This window comes from Salminus brasiliensis, unplaced genomic scaffold (assembly GCF_030463535.1).
Source record: "Salminus brasiliensis unplaced genomic scaffold, fSalBra1.hap2 scaffold_53, whole genome shotgun sequence".
NCBI classification, from domain to species: Eukaryota; Metazoa; Chordata; class Actinopteri; order Characiformes; family Bryconidae; genus Salminus; species Salminus brasiliensis.
In genome coordinates this window covers 111148-130719 of record NW_027326703.1, presented here as the reverse complement: position 1 = coordinate 130719, position 19572 = coordinate 111148, and positions in this window count along the sequence as shown.

Sequence of the window (19572 nt, the reverse complement as noted above, 5' to 3'; positions counted from 1 at the left end):
TAGCTCACTCAGTAGCGCGCCGGCCCGCCAACACGGCGGCCTGGGTTCAAACCCTGCTGTAAGTGAGCACCACATTACAGTAAAGCTGCTTTGTGACAAGTGTAAAAATCTTTACAAATTCATTTGACTTGACAGCAGATCATCTGTTCCATGCTGACTGTCGTGGATCACTTTCTACATCACTTTAATCAGCGGTCAGATTTAGCTCTGAGTCTGTCGCCGGGAGCAGTGGAGTCTCCGAGCAGCAGGCCGTATGATGGCAGGCACGGGGTGAAGGTGGAGTGCAGGGCGAGTGTGTAGGAGGTCTGCCTGGCTGTGGGGGGCGCGGTGGGCCACTCCAACATCGTCTCTGCCTCCCGTATGAACCATGCGGTCGTTCGGTTTCTGAATACGGTCGAGAAAGCGAACCTCCTGATCCAGAGTGGCGTGGTTCTGAATGACCATCTCACTCCGGTTCTGCCCCTCAGCACCCCCGCTAAAAAGGTTATCCTGTCTAATGTCCCCCCCTTCATTTTTCTATGAGCTCCTTGCTCGTGAGCTCTCCCGCTATGGGAAACGTGTCTCCCCGATTAGGAAGATTCCTCTGGGCTGTAAGTCTCCTCTGCTGAAGCACCTGATCTCTTTTAGGAGGATAGTCTATATGGGTCTGAAAGATGGTGAGGAGTTGGACCTGGTGCTGAAGGATGGTGAGGAGTTGGACCTGGTTCTGAAGGATGGTGAGGAGTTGGACCTGGGTCTGAAGGATGGTGAGGAGTTGGACCTGGGTCTGAAGGATGGTGAGGAGTTGGACCTGGGTCTGAAGGATGGTGAGGGGTTGGACCTGGTGCTGAAGGATGGAGAGGGGGTGTTCACTGCACTGGAGATCTTTAGACTGAAGAAGATTCTGACTAAGCTCCACAGAGCCAGTACTGAGGAGGATTTCCTCCCTGTCTCAGACCGGCCTCCCATCTCTGCTCTTTTATGATTTAATGAGGGACATTAAGATTGCTGCTCTAAATATAAACAGGGGCAGAGACAGTCTGAAGAGGGCGCTGTTTTATGAGCTGATGTGTTCTTCCTCCAGGAGACACACAGTGATGATGCTAATGCTGTTGACTGGGCTGAGGAGTGGGACGGACTGGTCATTTTGAGTAGTGGCTCCAGTGAGAGGTGATGAGATCTTACCTGGGAGACTGCTCAGAGTTCAGGCCTGTTTTGTGTTTATCTGTGTTTCTGCTCCGACTGTAGGAGCTGAGCGGGTGGTGTTTTAGACAGGCTGATCAGTGTGGTCTCTGACTGTCATTTTACTGAGGTTGTAGTTCTGGGTGGGGATTTGAACTGTACAGCTGACAACCTGGACAGGAACCACTTGGAGCCACACACTGCCTTCTGCAGGCGGCTGTGTGAGTTCACAGAGACCGGTTCATTTCTCCCACTGGGTTTTCTGATCATGCTATGGTTCAGTGCACTGTTGGACTACACATTCTTTGTAGTCTTTCTGAGATGGTCAGGATGTGCTTGAGGTGCTCCAGGCCAGTGTGGCTGATGGGGAAACTTCCCTTGAGCTGCAGGAGAGCCGTCCTGACCCTTCTGCTGAAGAAGGGGGATCTGATCTTGCTGAAGAACTGGCGTCCTGTGGCATTATTATGCACGGACTGCAAGCTGCTCTCCAAAGCGTTGGCCTCCAGACTGGGGAAGGTAATGGAGCAGGTGGTTCACCTTGGTCTATTTTTGATCATATTTATTTAATCCGTGATGTTCTGGCCGTCTCCAGACTATTGAGCTTGAAGACTGGTCTTATTTTCTTGGACCAGGAAAAGGCTTTTGACCGGGTTGAACATAGTTATTTGTGGGAAGTTCTGGAGAACTTTGGTTTCAAGCCCGGGTTCATCGCCATGGTGAAGGTTTTGTATAGTGACACTGCGCTTAAGGTTAACGGTGGTTTCTGAGACGTATCCGGCAGGGCTGTGCTCTGACCAGTTCACTTGGCCAGCAGAACCGCTGCCTTTCGCCTCCAGTTCATTCAGAGACTCCTCAGTGGCCCTGAGGACTTGCAGGACTTTACAGACTGTTTTACACCTCAGACTTTATCCTGGGTTTTAGGCATGTTCAGAGAGAGGTTCGAGTGCCAGCTGATGAATTTTGGTCTTGGTCAGGCTAGACGGGCAGTGTCCAAAGGAGGTGTAGGAGAGCTCCCCTGCAGGGTAAAGGTGATCTCCAGGGACAATGATTCCTGTCATTAGAGGAACAGCTGAGGTCAGACCTCCTATCCTGACTCCAACCAAAATACTATTGGGTCATCTTTGAGGATCCTGCCCTCACACACAGACCCGCCGCTACACCGTGAGGTCAAAAGTCATACAATGCTTTTAATGAAATAATTGCTGAATCATCGTGTTTCTTTATGGTTTAATAGGAAATGGCCATCTTTCAGCTTTCATAATGGGAGGAGTTAACGTGGTCATGTTATATTTATATCCTGCAATACAAAAATGCAAGCCGTATTTAATACAATGACCAGATGGCATGAGGACTGAACAGAACCTGGTGTTGGTCAGTCCAGTAAGTGCTGAGTTTTGGGTGGGTTTGAAGAGAGAGGATTCTCACATCTGGGACATTTGTGGGATTCAGAGTTTTCAGAACATGGAATTACTTTTCTAGTCCTCAACAAGAACAAGGATCTCACATGAATAAGCTCACAAGCAGAAAGTAAGGACAAGAGACAGAGTCTTCAGACAGTTTCAAGCATTTCAGCTTCACTTTTACAGCTTTCAGGAACCTGAAGACCTTCAGCTCTTACTACACACCTTCCAGAACCTTCTCTATCTCTGCCCCTCCAACCCCAACCCATCTGATTCAGCTTGTCTTCCTCAGAGGAACGAATCACACTCCAGCACAGGATCAGAGCAAACCACACTTCAGGTTTCTTTAGTGGGACAGAACAAGCTCTTCTCCATGTTCTTTAATGAAGGTCCTGAAGTTAGAGATGATGTGCTGGGTAAGCATCAGACTTCATGAGCAGGTCCTTTCATTTAGACACAAGTTCTTGTTCAGGAGATGAATCCATGGAGGAACTTCAGACATGTTGCAGCTTCAGTCTCAGCAGAATCAAGCTGCTGGTTTGGAGCTCTGTGACTCTGAACTTCAGGGACTGGTTTAGTTGTAGCTCTGTTCTCTCGCTGAGGAAACGCTGGATTTAGGAGACCACGCTTCCTCTCTAAGGGTTGGGTCACACACACACACACCCACCAAAAGCAGCAGGAGAACTAAGGCCTAAATATAGACTCACCAACACAGACCTGGAAACAATAAAGAGTGGGTGGAGTTACAGATTACAAATAGGTGGGCAGGCTAACGAGGGGGAGGAGCTAAGGTGAATCTAAGACAAGAGTGGCCTGACTAGAGGAAAGTGTTCACACAGCAGGTGAAAGAGGGTCTAGATTAGAGCTCAGCTTTCAGTTAGATTGGATTTGATCAGAAGGGAAGAAACTTCAATGTTAAAAAACAAACCATTCAGTCCTTCCTTTTGGTTTGGAGCTGATCTGAATCCTGTCCAGGAGCAGGAAATGAGTTCTGAACTTCTTATGATGTTTTTCTAGAACTAGAACTTCCTCATGTTCCAGAACTGAAAGCTAAACCTAGACTGTGGTCTTATTTCTTTCTGTAGAGTCTGAATCATTCCTGAGACTCAATGGAGCATTACTCAGAGTGAATCTCCCACCATCATCTAGAACTGCCCTCCACCAAGTCTGATATCAACACCATGATCAGAGGGTCTGATCTCTGCTCATCCAGTCTAATATAAGAGCAAATAAGTCACTTCCTCAAACTGAGCGCTTTAAATCAGATTCATTACATGATGGTGTTTAAAGCTGAAATCTGTGTTTTATAATCCCACAATCTAAAGAAGAACACAATGGAGATATTCTTCTAGCAATAAAGGTTCTGTAACTAGGCTAGCTGGATACGTTACAGTATGAGGGGAAAACGCCCCCTACTGGAAAGCTAGCTGGGTAATCCGCTCTTGACCAGCATAGTGTGTTACATTTGATTTTGGTCATGCTGGTGGTGCTCGGTCATACTGGTGGTGCAGTCTGGTCTGGTTGATCATGCTAGTAGACCAGCTAAGTGAGAGAACTGGTTGAAAGTCTTGGATCTCTGCTTAAGACCAGTGGGGAATGTTTGTGGACTCCAAGGTCTGACAGCACTGTCTGGTCTGGTGTGTTGAATGGTGGTGTGAAGGAGGACTGGATGAGTTTGTGTGTATGTGGAGATATCTAACAGCTGGGTTCAACAATAGTTACCATGGTAGTAACTAAGAGGCGTGGTCATGGCACTGATTCGTCGTGTCTGAAGAGCGTGTTGAATCAGAACTGGTCTTGTTTACAGTCACAGTTTCTGAGAGCAGCAGGCTTGGAGAGCATGAGCGTCTGTGTGTGGTCAGTGTTCGTCTGTAGTTTCTGAGGAGTAGTTCAGGTCAGTTCCTCTCGTACTGAGCAGATTATCAGTAGGGTGAAACTAACCTGTCTCACGACGCTCTAAACCCAGCGTGGATCTGAAGTGTGGCTCTAAGCACAGTACCCACAGACTGCCTACAGAGCACACAGAACACTGAGTCAGTTAGAAGCACTACCCTAACGCCACGGTCCAGTTCCCCCGCATTGAGGGGAGGGGGTTAGGGTTAGGGTTGCGTTTCTGCCCTACACCCTGACACTTGCAAGCCTCACCCCCCACGTCTGCAGTATTTACACTGAAACAGAACTTGATACTGGAGTAGAATCAAAACCTGCAGTTAATTAGGTTCCATTTGTTGTAATTAAGCCCCGGGACGTCCCGTTGTCCTGCATCTGCATCTTTAGGAAAGTTCAGTGTTCAAAATAAAGATGAAGGATGGTTACTGGCAGTGTGTAGAAACGGACTGTGCAGCTGGGTTGTATGTATGTCATTTATTCAAATGCCAGTGGGGCAGAAAAGTCCTCAAATGCTGAAATGACCCAGAATCTGGTCTCGTCTGGTCCCACTGAGGATGCATTGTAATGACCCGTGTAAACAGAATCCGGTCCAGTAGGTCCCGATACTCTCCGGATGCACAGCGCATGTTCATGTCTGCTGTAAACAGAGTCTTGGTTTTAGCCGTTCAGACGATGCAGACTTGTTCATGAATGCTGAACATCCCATAATTTCACCCACTGACACTCCCACATTCTGTCCACATCTGGACCAGATGCTGAACCATAGAGCGTCCGTTCCTCCAGGAGTCGGGGTGTGCTGCACGTCCGTTTCCTCCTTAAGACCAGACCTCCATGTTCAGCAGTCATGTTGGACACCAGTGGAGTTCGGCCTCTGTCTTTAACCCACCCTGCAGTGAACACACGCCGAGGCCCTGCACATGCCCAGAGACCACAGAGGGTTAAGGGCCTCTGCTTAAGGGCCCGACGGGGGCAGCTTGGTGAAGCTGGGTATCAAACCCACAGCCCTGTCATCAATAGCTCTAACCACTGAGCCACCACTGCCCCATTTACCGCACCTTTTCATTAGAAACAGTGCAGTTGTCTTGAGCTGGTGTGTCCTCCCCATTAGGATCACACAGTTCTTCCCACACCGTTGTTTTGAAGCAGTCCTTCAGAGCCTCCTCAGACTCCTTAGACCATTTCTTTACTGTACGGGTGACAGCTGGTTCCCTATGTACAATGGGTTTGTACACAGGCAGAAGATGAACCAGACTGTGATCAGATCTTCCAAGGGGAGGGAGAGGTGACGAGTTGTATGCCTCCTTTGAGTTGGCAAGAAACAGGTCCAGTGTTTTCATGTCTCTGGTGTGGCAGGTTACATACTGGGAGAAGGTGGACAGAGTGGAGGATGGAGAAGCATGGTTGAAATCTCCGGAGATAAGGAGGAGGGCCTGCGGGTGCTGTGTCTGCAGCCTGCACACAGCTGAGTGCAGGACATCACAAGCCGAGTCAGCGTTAGCAGAGGGGGGGATGTACGCAGCTATCATGATAACGTGCGAGAATTCCCTCGGCAGATAGTACGGCCTCATGCTAACTGCTAACAGTTCAATGTTCTTACAGCAGATCTGCTCCTTAATAGTGATGTGCCCAGAGTTACACCATCTATCATTCACAAATACTGCCAGTCCGCCTCCCTTCCTCTTACCGCTCTCCTCCGTCCTGTCCTCCGTCCTGTCCTCCGTCCTGTCTGCCCGACTGAGGTGAAAGCCGTCCACAGATACGGCCGTGTCTGGAGTCAGCGTGGTTAGCCCTGTCTCTGTGAACACCATGATGCTACACTCCCGGTATTCCCTCTGATGTCCATCTTATTGGGGAGCGACCTCACATTCCCCATGACTATCCCCCCTCTTTAATGTTATCATCGGACATTGTCTGGGCCAGTTTAACCCCCTCTTTAATGTTATCATCGGACATTGTCTGGGCCAGTTTAACCCCCTCTTTAATGTTATCATCAGTAACTTCTGACTGCCCCAGATGAATATCACTGGCCCCTACATGAATCACTATCCTCGAATATCTCCTGTTTGCTAGCCGCTTAAGGTTGCCGCTAATGTCCGGCGCTCTGGCTCCCGGTAAACGGCTAACAGTTACTGCTGGAGCCCCTAAAGGACCAGCTATTTTCAGGGGTGGAACAGTAGAGTCTCCTGAGACCAGAGTTCTGTGAACAAGCTCCTCAGCGGGTGTTTCACTGAGTGTGGTGTTCCGGTGGGCTAACTTCGGCCTTACCGCTAGCATTAGCCTTAGCTTTTCGGCTATGCCGCCGAGACGTCACCCAATTCGTCCCGCTGTGAGGGCTCCAGCGCCGGATTGGGGTGGGGGGGGGGGGGGTTGCTCTCCCTAAGGCATCCGGGGCTGCTACCAGTGACTCTTGCTCTCTATCTTATAGTAACCCCATGATGCTCACCTCTAACTGCTCCACCTTTTCCCCCAGAGAGCTAACGAGCTCCCATTCAGTACAAACACCATCACCAGTGGAGGAAAAAGGGTCTAGACTGAACAGACCACACTTCACTCTCAGAAAGCCCAGCAGCAGCAGCAGCAGCAGTCCTGATGAAGCAGGAACAGCTTGCAGTTGATTTGGGCTCTGAAATAAACCTGGTTGTAGGGGTCAGCTGCTCCTCCACTGTTTGGAGGGTCTTTTGATAAAGCTGTGGGAACAGACTGCAGACACAGTCTAAAAGCAGTCAGGAAGTACTGAGCCGGAGCGCAGAGAGCCGGCTGAAGGCATTAAACCTCTGCTCCCACCAGCTGATACCCCCATAGCTCTGCGACACCCTCCTAAAAGCAGTGCTCCTGCTTCAGTGTTCAGCTTTATTAGAACTGGGGGATCAGAGGCAGTCTCACCCGCACCAGCATCCACCACGCTTCTGCTCCAGATACCGGAGGACCCAGGAGTGATGGCTGCAGGTGGAGCGCTAATTAGGGCCCCGGCTACAATGAGGTACGAGGAACTAAACAAAATCCAGGAAATCTAAAGTGTTTCTCCACAATCCAGCTCCAAATCCATGAGCAGTTTCATTCAGTTTTACTGAAGTTCATTAAAATATCCGATACACTGAACTGCTCCCAGAAACAACTGACAGAGTCCGAACTTCAGACCCTCTCTCACCAGCAGATCCAGGCCTGTGTGTTTTAATGAAAGCCTGTTGAGCTGTGCTGACGTGTTGGTCTTTCTTCTAATACTACAGATTAGATCTCAGCCAAGAAATGTTGGAGCCATCACGTTTCTAAACTCATGATCAGGCCCTGTCCTGACCTCTCACATGAAATCTGGAACTGATGGAACAGTTTCCCTCCTCTGAGAACTTTAGACCGCACCACAGGTCAGACATTAAGACGAGGTGCACAGTTTTAGAGCGAAACCCGTCCCATACCTCTGCACATTTAGATCAGGAGGACTTCCTGTTAGTCCAGGCTGGTGCTTGTGTGTGTTCCTCTAAGCGTGGAAAGTTGGTCTGTTTGCAGGCGGGGAATCATTTACACCCCTGGAACTAAACACACTTCCCTTTCAGTTCTGAAAACGCTGAAGATTCACATTCAGTAAAAATAGCTGACCTGCAGCTGTGAACTTCTGCTCTGCTCTGCTGGCCCCTTTCTGCTGTTTAACCAGACGCTGGAGGACTTTCTTCAAACAGATGTGACGGAGAGGACAAGGCGCACTTTGGAGGCCGGAGATGTATTCTGTACAAACAGATGAAATGATGAACAAGTTGAAGTTCAAGAGGCTTTACTGTCATTTCAGCTCCACACAGAGTCCAGCAGAACCACCACCACCACACAGCCCAGTGCAGACTGACCCCTCCCCCCCCCCCCCAGTGCCACACAGCCCAGTGCAGACTGAACCCACCAGTGCCACACAGCCCAGTGCAGACAGTAAAGTACAACACAGGGTGCAGACCAATGTAACATGGCAGGACTAATCAATCAAATCAATCAATCAGACAGAAAGACTTGAGTGCGTATGCAGCTTGCCACCTATCTAAGAAGTCATACCGCCCCTTTGCTGCCCCTTTGCCGCCCCTGTGGAGATGTTCTGGAGGTGGCCCTGCTCCCACCATCAGGGGGTTCTGCAGTGTCCACCCCTCAGACCCAGGCCTCTTTAATACAGAAGTCTGAGGAGTGAAGGCCAACTTCCTCAGCCAAGTTCTTATGTTCTCAGTGGTCAGATGTAGACGCCCGGCTTTGTCCACCAGCGCCGGAGTGTCTCTCAGCACTCAAAACTGGTCTCCTTCTCCTCTCTCTGTTAAACAATCACATGAAGAAACACCAGTGTGAGAGACAGGAAGAAGACCACTGCAACCCTGTCCAAAACACTCTGAGGGTCTTCTGAGGGTTCTATGAAGCGACCTCTGGCCTTAACAAGGTGCTTTTTTTGGGGTGATGTACAGATTTATTAGCGAGATTCAGTCAACAGTAACAGTTTCAGCAGGTAAAATACACTCAGTGTTCTTCTACATTTACACCAGTTAAGAAATTTCACACTTTATAGAATTACTGTTAGCTTTAATATGGATTCACGCTTTATAGAATTACACTGGATCCAAGATTTCCTCTTTTAAAACCTACCTTGGTTTCTCACATTCTTCAGCTTCTGCTACGTTATTGTCCAGTTATGAAAGATTAGAGCTTGTTTATTAAAGAAAAATAAAACCCCACCTTACAGGGAGGGGGCGCCCTCTCACTGTGTTCATTTCCTCTAGGCCTTCCGTTCTTTTAGCCTACATGGTCAGAGTGCCACCTAGTGGCAGCACTACACTGTAACAAACCCTCAGCACCTGCCCATCAGCCCAGTCAGAGGGCAGAAAGCCTGGATGTGGGTGTTAGTTATATGGGTATCACCCATGCCACCCCAGGCGTCACTAACCAGACCAGGTCACCTGCAAAAGCCAGGGTCAGCAGTGGTCACCTTCAGAGAATCAGGAACAGGCTTCTGGGAAACATGTGAAACCCTAAAACTGAATGTGTCAAAGACGTGGACAGTTACTGTTTTTCACCCTCGTAAATACACACATCACACGTTTACAGAGTAGTTTATTTATGAGGGTCCATTCCTTTTATTTCTAATTAATCTGGTACAAGAAAGTGTTTATATCAGGTTTCAATGTAATTAAAGACTTCTAAATGCCTCCGTCTTATTTCTAATCAGACTTTATCATATCTTATTTCTTAAACATTATCTTGGCTATTAATATCCAGAGAAGAGGGATTTCCTCATGGTTTTTGTTTATTACTGGTGTCATACTTCACTCCTACTTAATATTCAGAAAATATGAAATGATTTGGAGTTTAAATCTACTCATGCAATTATTATAAATGAAAAGGGTAATAAGGCTGTAGAGCTCAGTCTACACAGCAAAATTTGCAACCACAAAATAACTCTATCAGAGTTAATTTTAACACTTTAAAAGTGTCTATATGGGTCCACTCCCCATAGTGTTATTTTAACACTTTTTGAAGTGTTGGAACTTTAACACTGTTACAGAGTTGATTTTTGACTCTTCAGAGAGTGAAAACGTAACACTGTTCAACACCAATCAGTGTTAAACTTTTCTTAACACCAGAGTGCTGTGTTATAATATTTATACTTTATACTTTATTGCAGGATATTGCTTTAGGTGTATGCAGTTCATACTAAAATGTTTTTTACAATTAAAAAAAAAAGAACAACATACAACTGTTGAATGCTTCACATGTCTTTATTATTTCTGAACACATGCACCACTTTCAATAAAACCTCAAACATATTTATTGGCAAATATTCAATATATAACAATATGGCACTATGTATGCTCTGTTATCACTCTCATTGGAGCACTGCTTATCAAAGGGTCTGAAATATGTAAGCTGGTCTATACAGAGAACAGAAAACGCATCATCTCTCTCCTCAATACAGTATCCATTAAAGTGCTCATCAAAGTACAGTGTGTCAACACTACCGACTAGTATGAAAGCATGCTCTTCATGTATTATGATATTACAGATCTTTTTGAACTCTGGAAGATCATGACATGATCCAGTGCAAACGAACAAATCAACCTCATACTCAGTACCGTAATTTCTGACCCAGTTAGTAGTTGAAACACCTGAAAATGCCTCCAAATGCAATGTCTGCCTAAGTATTTCCCCATCCTGCAAGCTGCAGTGTGTTTGTGTCCTTGTAGGACCAAACTCAAATCTTTTGAAATAATAGTTTTCGTAGTTAAATGCCAATTGACGCTGATGCTGCTTTAAGATTTTGTGAGATTTTTGAAATTTTTAACAGACCTTTTAAAAACACGGTGTTCTGCCTCAAATCGCTTACACCAAATATGGATAAGAGGGCCAAGTTTTTTAATACAGTGCGGATAGTGTATCATCAAGTGGTGTTTTGGAATAAATCTCCTATCAGGAAACAGTAATTTGAACATTTTATGGTGATCACAGGTCAAATGTTTCAAGTAACATACCATCCCATCACTTAGAACTGGGGAGAACACTATGTTGACAATCTGTATTAAAGTGAGGAGAAGGTTCCAGTGACTGTTATCCCTTTCAATGACATCACCAAATATAAGCGGAGTGTTGCGCAGAACACACCACGCCTGGACAGCATTCAAACCCAGGTGTAGACCAGTCTAATATTTAAAATGCAAGTTCTTACCAATCCAGGTATGTCAAGGAACCGAGGGAAGACATCCAGAATCGAAACTGATGCATCCTTGTCATGAACCAGCTTCTGCCGATACTGGAAAGTTGCTCTCATTCTCTCTTTGATGATTGACTCATCTGTTGAGTGTCTAATTGTAGATAAAGCCTCCCTGCAGTCATCACCAAACAGCTGTTCACCACTTAGAAGAGTTTCTCGTCTGCTTTTTGGGCTGTCCTGATGAGAAGGCTTGGAATAACTCCGGTAGCCAACAGATGTGTTGCGTTGAACTGTCTTAATCCTCCATGCTAGGTAGCCAGTATTTCCCCCAGGATCATAGTAGTGTTCCTGTTTAACACACAAAATCCAAACACAATCAGAAAAGCATGCATTTCAGTTTCAGTAAATAAGAACTGAACACAGATTTTTTTTTAAAAATGGCAAAGTCATTTAAATTATGCTAACACTATTGCAAAAAAATAATAAAAATCATCCGGGTCACATGTGGAAATGCACAATGACCAATTTTTTAAGAACAAGTTTCAGCCTTTTGCAGTACTATAGCATTAACTCACATAGCCATTCTTAGAGTATGGATCTTGGAGGTACAGAAACAGGGTCACAATTCCCAGTGCATAATTGGTACGTGCACTTGATGGTGGGATCCTTCTTTGAAAAGAAAAAAAAAACAGTCTTATACACCCTGTGCAAGTGCTTGTTTGTATCCTTAAAGTTCATTTATTTATTAACCAAATTCCCTTAAATGTCTTACCCATGAGTTTCAATCATATCTGCAACCAGGATGTTTACCATCTGTTTACGTTTGGCATCTGTTATTGTTTTGGTTTTGTCATATTCCATAAAGACCTCTTCACCCTTTGGATTGACCCTGAGAACAGCTTCAACCATCTGCCAAAATGTAATTAAATTCCAGTTTGTGTTCCGATAAGAGAAACCCTAAAAATACTTTTCCCCATTTGTATTAAAAATAAATATTTAAGTATTTTTTACTTTAATTATACCTGTCGTGCTTGATCCCGATCCATGAATTCTGTTGAACCCCTTCTCCTCTTTGTGGTTTCAAGGATAACTGTAGAGTCAGATGAATTAGATGACACTGGGGAAAGTGGAGTATCTGACATCACAGAGGAAGCTGATTCATCAGTGACAATTTGGATATCCAGATCTGGCCAACAAAAAAATATTAATCAGTAAAATCAGTTAAATAAAGGAAATTAATAAAATACTAAACAAAGCAGTAAAAATTAGCATTCTTTATTATTCTACAGTTTTTTTCTCCATTTTATCCCCCCAAAAAATCAAATTACTTAACAGGCTTACCAGTAACTCGTTGTCTAGATATGATCTTGAAGTTTAGTACACCTGATTTCACAAGCTCATCAAAGATATCTTCATCTACTTCTGTTCCTGATTCGTCAGTTAAGATGAGCTGACCCTCTCTCAGACATTCATGCTCCAGACCAAATTTCATGGTTACTGGAAGACTCAAAGAAATGTTGCAATAAGTAACTTAAAAGTAAAGTCATAGAAATAGTAATATAAATTCTACTATTTTCAAATAATCAACTTGTTATTGCTACAAAAATTTAGTTCACTTTTTTACAGTAAACTCGGTCATCAATTTAAAGGCATATTATATGTATGCTGGCTATAACTTTTCTTTCTCTTGTTTTTTTCCACAAACAAAAAAAAATCACTAACTGTCTTCAAAAAATCTGTTGTATTCCATGCTTTCATCAGTCTGTGGTATTTTCACATATTTTTGTGTTCTTCCAAACTCAACTTTAGCCAGCATGTCCTACAAGGAAAAAAGTGAAGACCATATTTACAAACAGAATCATTTATTTAACTAATCACTTAATCACTACACACACACACAAAAATGAATTAACAAAAACGCGTCACCAAATGTACATTAATGTAACAGAATGCATCACTCACCAATGCGACCTGTAGCGGTCAGTATCGCAGGTGGCAAACACGGCGTTGGCCACCCTCCTGTCTCCACTATCCGTTGCACTGGCTTGTCCCCTGCGAAATCCTGCCACATACGACGCGATACATATGAATAATTTATTTGTAACTTACATTCAATCTTACACTGCTGCTCAACATTATTATATTAAAAGATTAAAAAAAAAAAACTGTTTTGCTTAAATTGGCTAAAGTGTCGAACAACGTACTCCCACATGTCTAGCAAATTCAGTTAGCATATGACCAACGTCTGTTCAGCTGCAAATGGCTCCTGCTATCATAGCACAGGTCACTTAGCCTAACCCTTTCACTTATACGGGCAGCTATGACATTACTATCCTGAATGTATCTGTAATTTTATGGATATTACGAGTGCTAATAAGCATTTAAGACTCACATCCGCAGGTGTCCTGGTCTAAATTCCCCCAAAATAGCACTTTACCACACTTATGCCAGCTAGTATATTAACGTTAGCGTAGCTATGATAGCTAGTTTGATTGCTAGCTGTGGCTGTTTGATAGACAGATTAGCTATCTTAAATGCTAATCTAGCTGTATATATAAATTTATTATAAGGCTAGCATCAAATTAATAACAATCCTACAGGCAACACACATCGTAGTTTTATTAATATAGCAGGCTGCTAGCTAACGCTAATTTGGCTAACGTTATCTAAGCTAGCTTCGTCATTAAGCTAGGGTTAAAAACAGAACTCACCAGACACGCCGCATCGCACAGCGTCCACATTTCGTGCTAAGTGGTGCTGGCGGCTTTATTTCACTAGATAATTTAATAACTCTGCAATGCAAACATGAACGTAAACCTGTCATTTATCGGCTCTCCCTGCCAGTATTCTCTGCCAAATGACGTGGTGCGTCTGGTGCGCTAGCTTCAGTCAGGGTCCACAGTACAGTAACTGTAGTCGATCATAAACACTACACAAAAAATGCTTCTGATGCTTCTGACAACACTCCTGGAGTTCATCTAAAGACAGCAGGTTTAACACTCTGGGAGTCAATCTCTAAACGGTAGAGTTTAGTGATGCTTCTGACAACACTCCTGGAGTTCATCTAAAGACAGCAGGTTTAACACTCTTTTTTGACACCACCTCTCTTTGTGACTAGGAGTGAAACCAGACAGATGAAGCTCAGTAGAGAGTTAGATTAACTCGGACAGTAGTTGGATTTACTCTCTACTCTCTGTAATTTCATCAACACCAGAAAATTAACTCTGCTGATTTTGCTGTGTACATCCGCACTCCTGAGGGCGAGCTATATTACTGCCATATAAACACACTAGCACAAATGCTAAGGTATTAAACTACAGACGTTTTCCATCACCGAGACATTAGAACAGGGAACATCAAATCTAGAAGCTAGGATGGTGAACTTACAGACATGTGGAACAAGACTCACTGAGAGGAACCTGCAGCCCCAGCCTATATCAGGACAGACCAGTAGGGGGCGCTACACCACACAGACTGTCTCAGGTTGTCTTTAGGCCTATATTTACATTTACATTTATGGCATTTAGCTGAGGCTCTTATCCAGAGCGACTTACAAGGTTACTCGTATTACAGAGGTGGGCCAGTGCAGTGTTAGGAGTCTTGCCCAAGGACTCCTATTGGTGTAGCACAGCATAGTCACCCAGACCGGGAATTGAACGTGGTGTGGTAGCTCACGGGCAGGTACTGGGGTTATCTGTTGCGCCACACCAACTACACCAGAACGAGAACTTTCTTTGGCTTGTTCAGTTCAAATATTATTGTAACTTATTCGTTTCCATGCGTTCAGTCAGTGATTATATAAAGGAAATAAACAAATGAGAAACTCTGGATACAAATGAGAACTTGGGCTCCAGTAGAAAACAAACTGTTCTAAGTCAAGTCAGATTTATTAGTGTAGCTTTTTACAACTGTTGTCGTCACAAAGCAGCTTTACATAATCAGTAATTAGTAAAAGACAGAAAAAAAACCTATAACACATAAAGGATCCAAGACCCCCAGTGAGCAGCCAACAGAGACAGTGCAGGAGAACCTCCCTCAGAGCTGGAGGAAGAAACCTTGGAGGAACCAGGACTCACTAGGGAGACCCGACCCGTCCTCCTCTAATCAGAACTATTGATAAATTATTGATAGAAGTTACCAAACCATCTGATCATAATCATAATATAATAATCATGGTGTAGAAGAACTTAATATAGTCTTGTAAACTCTTTTACACAATCCAAATTAAAGATCTTGAAAAAAGATCTTGGGATTTCACAGGAGGTTTTTGGAAACTCATTTACACAATCCAAATTAAAGATTGTTTCCTACTTGGAAAAAGATCTTGGAAAAAGATTTTGGAATTTCACAGGAGGTCTTTGGAAACTCATTTACACAATCCAAATTAAAGACCTTTGGAATAAAGATCTTGTAATTTCACAGTAGGTTTTTGGAAACTCTTTAACACAATCCAAATTAAAGATCTTTGGAATAAAGATCTTGGAATTTCAAAGGAGGGTTTTGGAAACTCATTTACACAATCCAAATTAAAGATTCTGTTTCCTATTTGGAAAAAGATCTTGGAAAAAGATTTTGGAATTTCACAGGTCTTTGGAAACTCATTTACACAATCCAAATTAAAGACCTTTGGAATAAAGATCTTGTAATTTCACTGGAGGTTTTTGGAAACTCATTTACACAATCCAAATTAAAGACCTTTGGAATAAAGATCTTGGAAACTCATTTACACAATCCAAATTCAAGATTCTGTTTCCTATTTAGAAACAGATCTTGGAATTTAACAGGAGGTCTTTGGAAACTCTTTTACACAATCCAAATTAAAAACCTTTGGAATAAAGATCTTGGAAACTCATTTACACAATCCAAATTCAAGATTCTGTTTCCTATTTAGAAACAGATCTTGGAATTTAACAGGAGGTCTTTGGAAACTCTTTTACACAATCCAAATTAAAAACCTTTGGAATAAAGATCTTGGAAACTCATTTACACAATCCAAATTAAAGATTCTTTTTCCTATTTTGAAACAGATCTTGGAATTTAACAGGAGGTCTTTGGAAACTCTTTTACACAATCCAAATTAAAGACCTTTGGAATAAAGATCTTGGAAACTCATTTACACAATCCAAATTAAAGATTCTTTTTCCTATTTGGAAACAGATCTTGGAATTTCACAGGAGGTTTTTGGAAACTCATTTACACAATCTAAATTAAAGATTCTGTTTCCTATTTAGAAACAGATCTTGGAATAAAGATGTTGGTATTTCACAGGAGGTTTTTGGAAACTCATTTACACAATCCAAATTAAAGACCTTTGGAATAAAGATCTTGGAAACTCATTTACACAATCCAAATTAAAGATTCTGTTTCCTATTTAGAGACAGATCTTGGAAAAAGATCTTGGAATTTAACAGGAGGTCTTTGGAAACTCTTTTACACAATCCAAATTAAAAACCTTTGGAATAAAAATGTTGGTATTTCACAGTAGGTTTTTGGAAACTTATTTACATAATCCAAATTCAATATTCTGTTTCCTATTTGGAAAGAAATCTTGGAAAAAGATCTTGGAATTTCACAGGAGGTTTTTTGGAAACTCATTTACACAATCCAAATTAAAGACCTTTGGAATAAAGATCTTGGAATTTCACAATGATCTCGCCATCTCCTTTGAGAACTCACTCGTCACTCCTTCTACAGAAGCTGAAAGCCTTGGTGTAGTCATGATGATCAGTTATTGTTCTCAGGCCATGTTGCAGTTCTGACTCGGTCCTGCAGATTCCTCCTGTACAACATCCAGAGAATTCCACCCTTCCTCTCTAGAGAGTCGCCCAGGTACTCGTTCAGTCTCTTGTCACTTCAACGTTTCTAAGATCAGCAATGTTCAGCTCCTCCTCTGCTGTGTTCTCTCTTCACTGGCTTCCTGTAGCTGCTGCCCTCATCAGATGCCAAGACTGAAGAACCCTCCTCTTCTGAGAGGACTTGGGTGAAGAGTAGACTATTATGGTCTCCATATTGACTTGTGTTTAGTAGAGTCTAAGATTAGAGGAGCTTTGAATTTTAGTCTATTTAAACCAGCTGAGGTTTTTCTTGGGTACCTAGCAAAGCACTTGTGTAAGTCGCTCTGGAGAAGAGCATAGGGGCAGTGGTGGCTCAGCGGTTAGCACCACAGAGCACAGTAGCTAATCACCTGAAAGCAGCAGCAAAGGTGGCGCTTTGTAATTGGCCAGAGTAATGACTGACTTCCTGGCAGAACTTGTGCTAAAGTATTCATTTCCTGGGACCTGAAGTGGGAGACCAACATCAACTCAATCCTGAGAAAGGCCCAACAGAGGATGTACCTCTTGCAGCAACTATGTGAGCTGCCAAGCCACTTCTACTTTTACAGAGTCTGTCTGGTGCACATCCATCACTATCTATACCAAGATTCCAGACATAGTAACAGTTTTTTTTCCTCATGCCATCACCCTCAAAAACACAGAAGCATTAACATCTATCTCTCACTAGAACAGAACTACTCCTGTTCTCCAGACAGAGATTCCTACTATCACACAGACACTTTTCATTGTGTGTTTTACCTCACATGCCATGCTTTCATTCTGTTTTCACACAGTACATTATGCACAACAACATACTTGTCCAATAAATCTGATTCTGATGTGGGATTAGAGATTAGAATCATAAATCTGGTGGATTCCAAGATTTCACTTCATGCTGTGATTGGTCAGTCACTCTTCCTGATGTGGGATTAGAGATTAGAACCATAAATCTTGTAACTTCCACTATTTGAATCCATGTTGTCCGTTGTTAATTAGGATACTGGTTTAAGCCCCGCCCTGCTCTCTCACAGCCCTCAGTTCTGCTCGCTGAAGGCTGGAATAAGGTAAGGTCCTACTTATTGTTATGCTGGCTTGGCGAGACAAGGGAAATAGTCTTTAATGATCAAACAAAACAAACAAACAACAAAAACGAGGCAGCAAAGTACAGGGTCCAATAAACAGAAACAGAAAACAAACAGGTGACAACTGAAATGGGGCTTAACCTGGAAGACCACCTGAGGCTGGAAAGTAGTCCGGGAGCAAAGCGAGAGGGGAGAAGGCTAGAACGCAAAGGAACCAATGAAACTAACAAACAAAAGCCTCACCCCAAAACCGCACTCGTCAGGGGGCGCGGCGCCGCTGGGTTGACAATTATCACGTACTGGATGCCAAGAATCTAATATTTATCACTAAACCAAGCAAACATATTCTTCATTTGTCTGATAGAGTGTTTGTTTAATGGAGTCACGGCCACAATCGCCAGACACTACCACCACCTGTTCATTTACTGTAAGTACAAAATAATAAACCACAGTCACTCTCTCACCCCTCCACACACACACAGGTACTGTCCACACACAGATACTGTCCACACACACACAGTGCACACACACACTGTCCACACACACACACACACACACACACAGGGATTTAGGGATTTGTATTCACTTTTTGCTCTTGTGTTGGTTCCACTGCTTTTTTTTGGTTACAGTGAGTCATTTCCAGTTTTGGAATGTTATGGTAAATGGTTTGCAAAAGTATATTGATCTGTAAACATTACATAGCCTTCCATTAACAAACATGTATATTTCTACAGGCATGAATTTTCTATTTTTTTCTAGATTAAGTTTGAAAGGCTTCCAATTTACAGCTCTTAGAGACCAAGAACTGTATTTTATTCACTAGTCATTCCAAGTAATTAATATCGAACCCTAATTCCCTATAAACCTGTATTTATTTAGCAGTTATGAAGACCAGTTGTACAAGCAAGCATCAAACTATTAAACTATTACAGAAATACTTGTGTTGACTAGTTTAGGTTTCTTCAGAGAGTCAAACTGAGACATTTATATATAAAGAAGAACCAGAGGAGACATCGCTTGTGAGTAACATTATATGTTATTACCTCTTATCCACACACATGATCTTCTCTTGTCGTGTCTCATTGTTGTTCTGAAAATGTTGGACAGTTTTGAAAATAAACTATCACTCTGTCTAAGAAGTGAATAATTCCACCCATGTGTAATTACTAATTACTGATTGTGTAAAGCTGCTTTGTGACAACACCAGTTGTAAAAATCTATACAAATACGTTTAATTGGATTTGATTGATGTATTTAAGGCAATTGAATGTTTCTCACACATTAACAAAGTTTGACAAGGTTGATACAGACTCTCTCAGAGTTTGAGGGGCTGCCACGTACGCATCTCTCCCGGTACGTGAACCCATAGTGGAATCGATGGTGAACGAGTCTCATAAATGCTATAATGCTGTACAAAACTGTGCACAGGGCAAACGCAGGAGACTCTTCTATTCTGTTAAAGATGCCTGGGTCTGAGGTGTGGAACACTGTAGAACACTCTGATGTTGGGAGCAGTGCCACCTCCAGAACATGAACTCTCGGCTAGGTGGCAAGCTGCATAC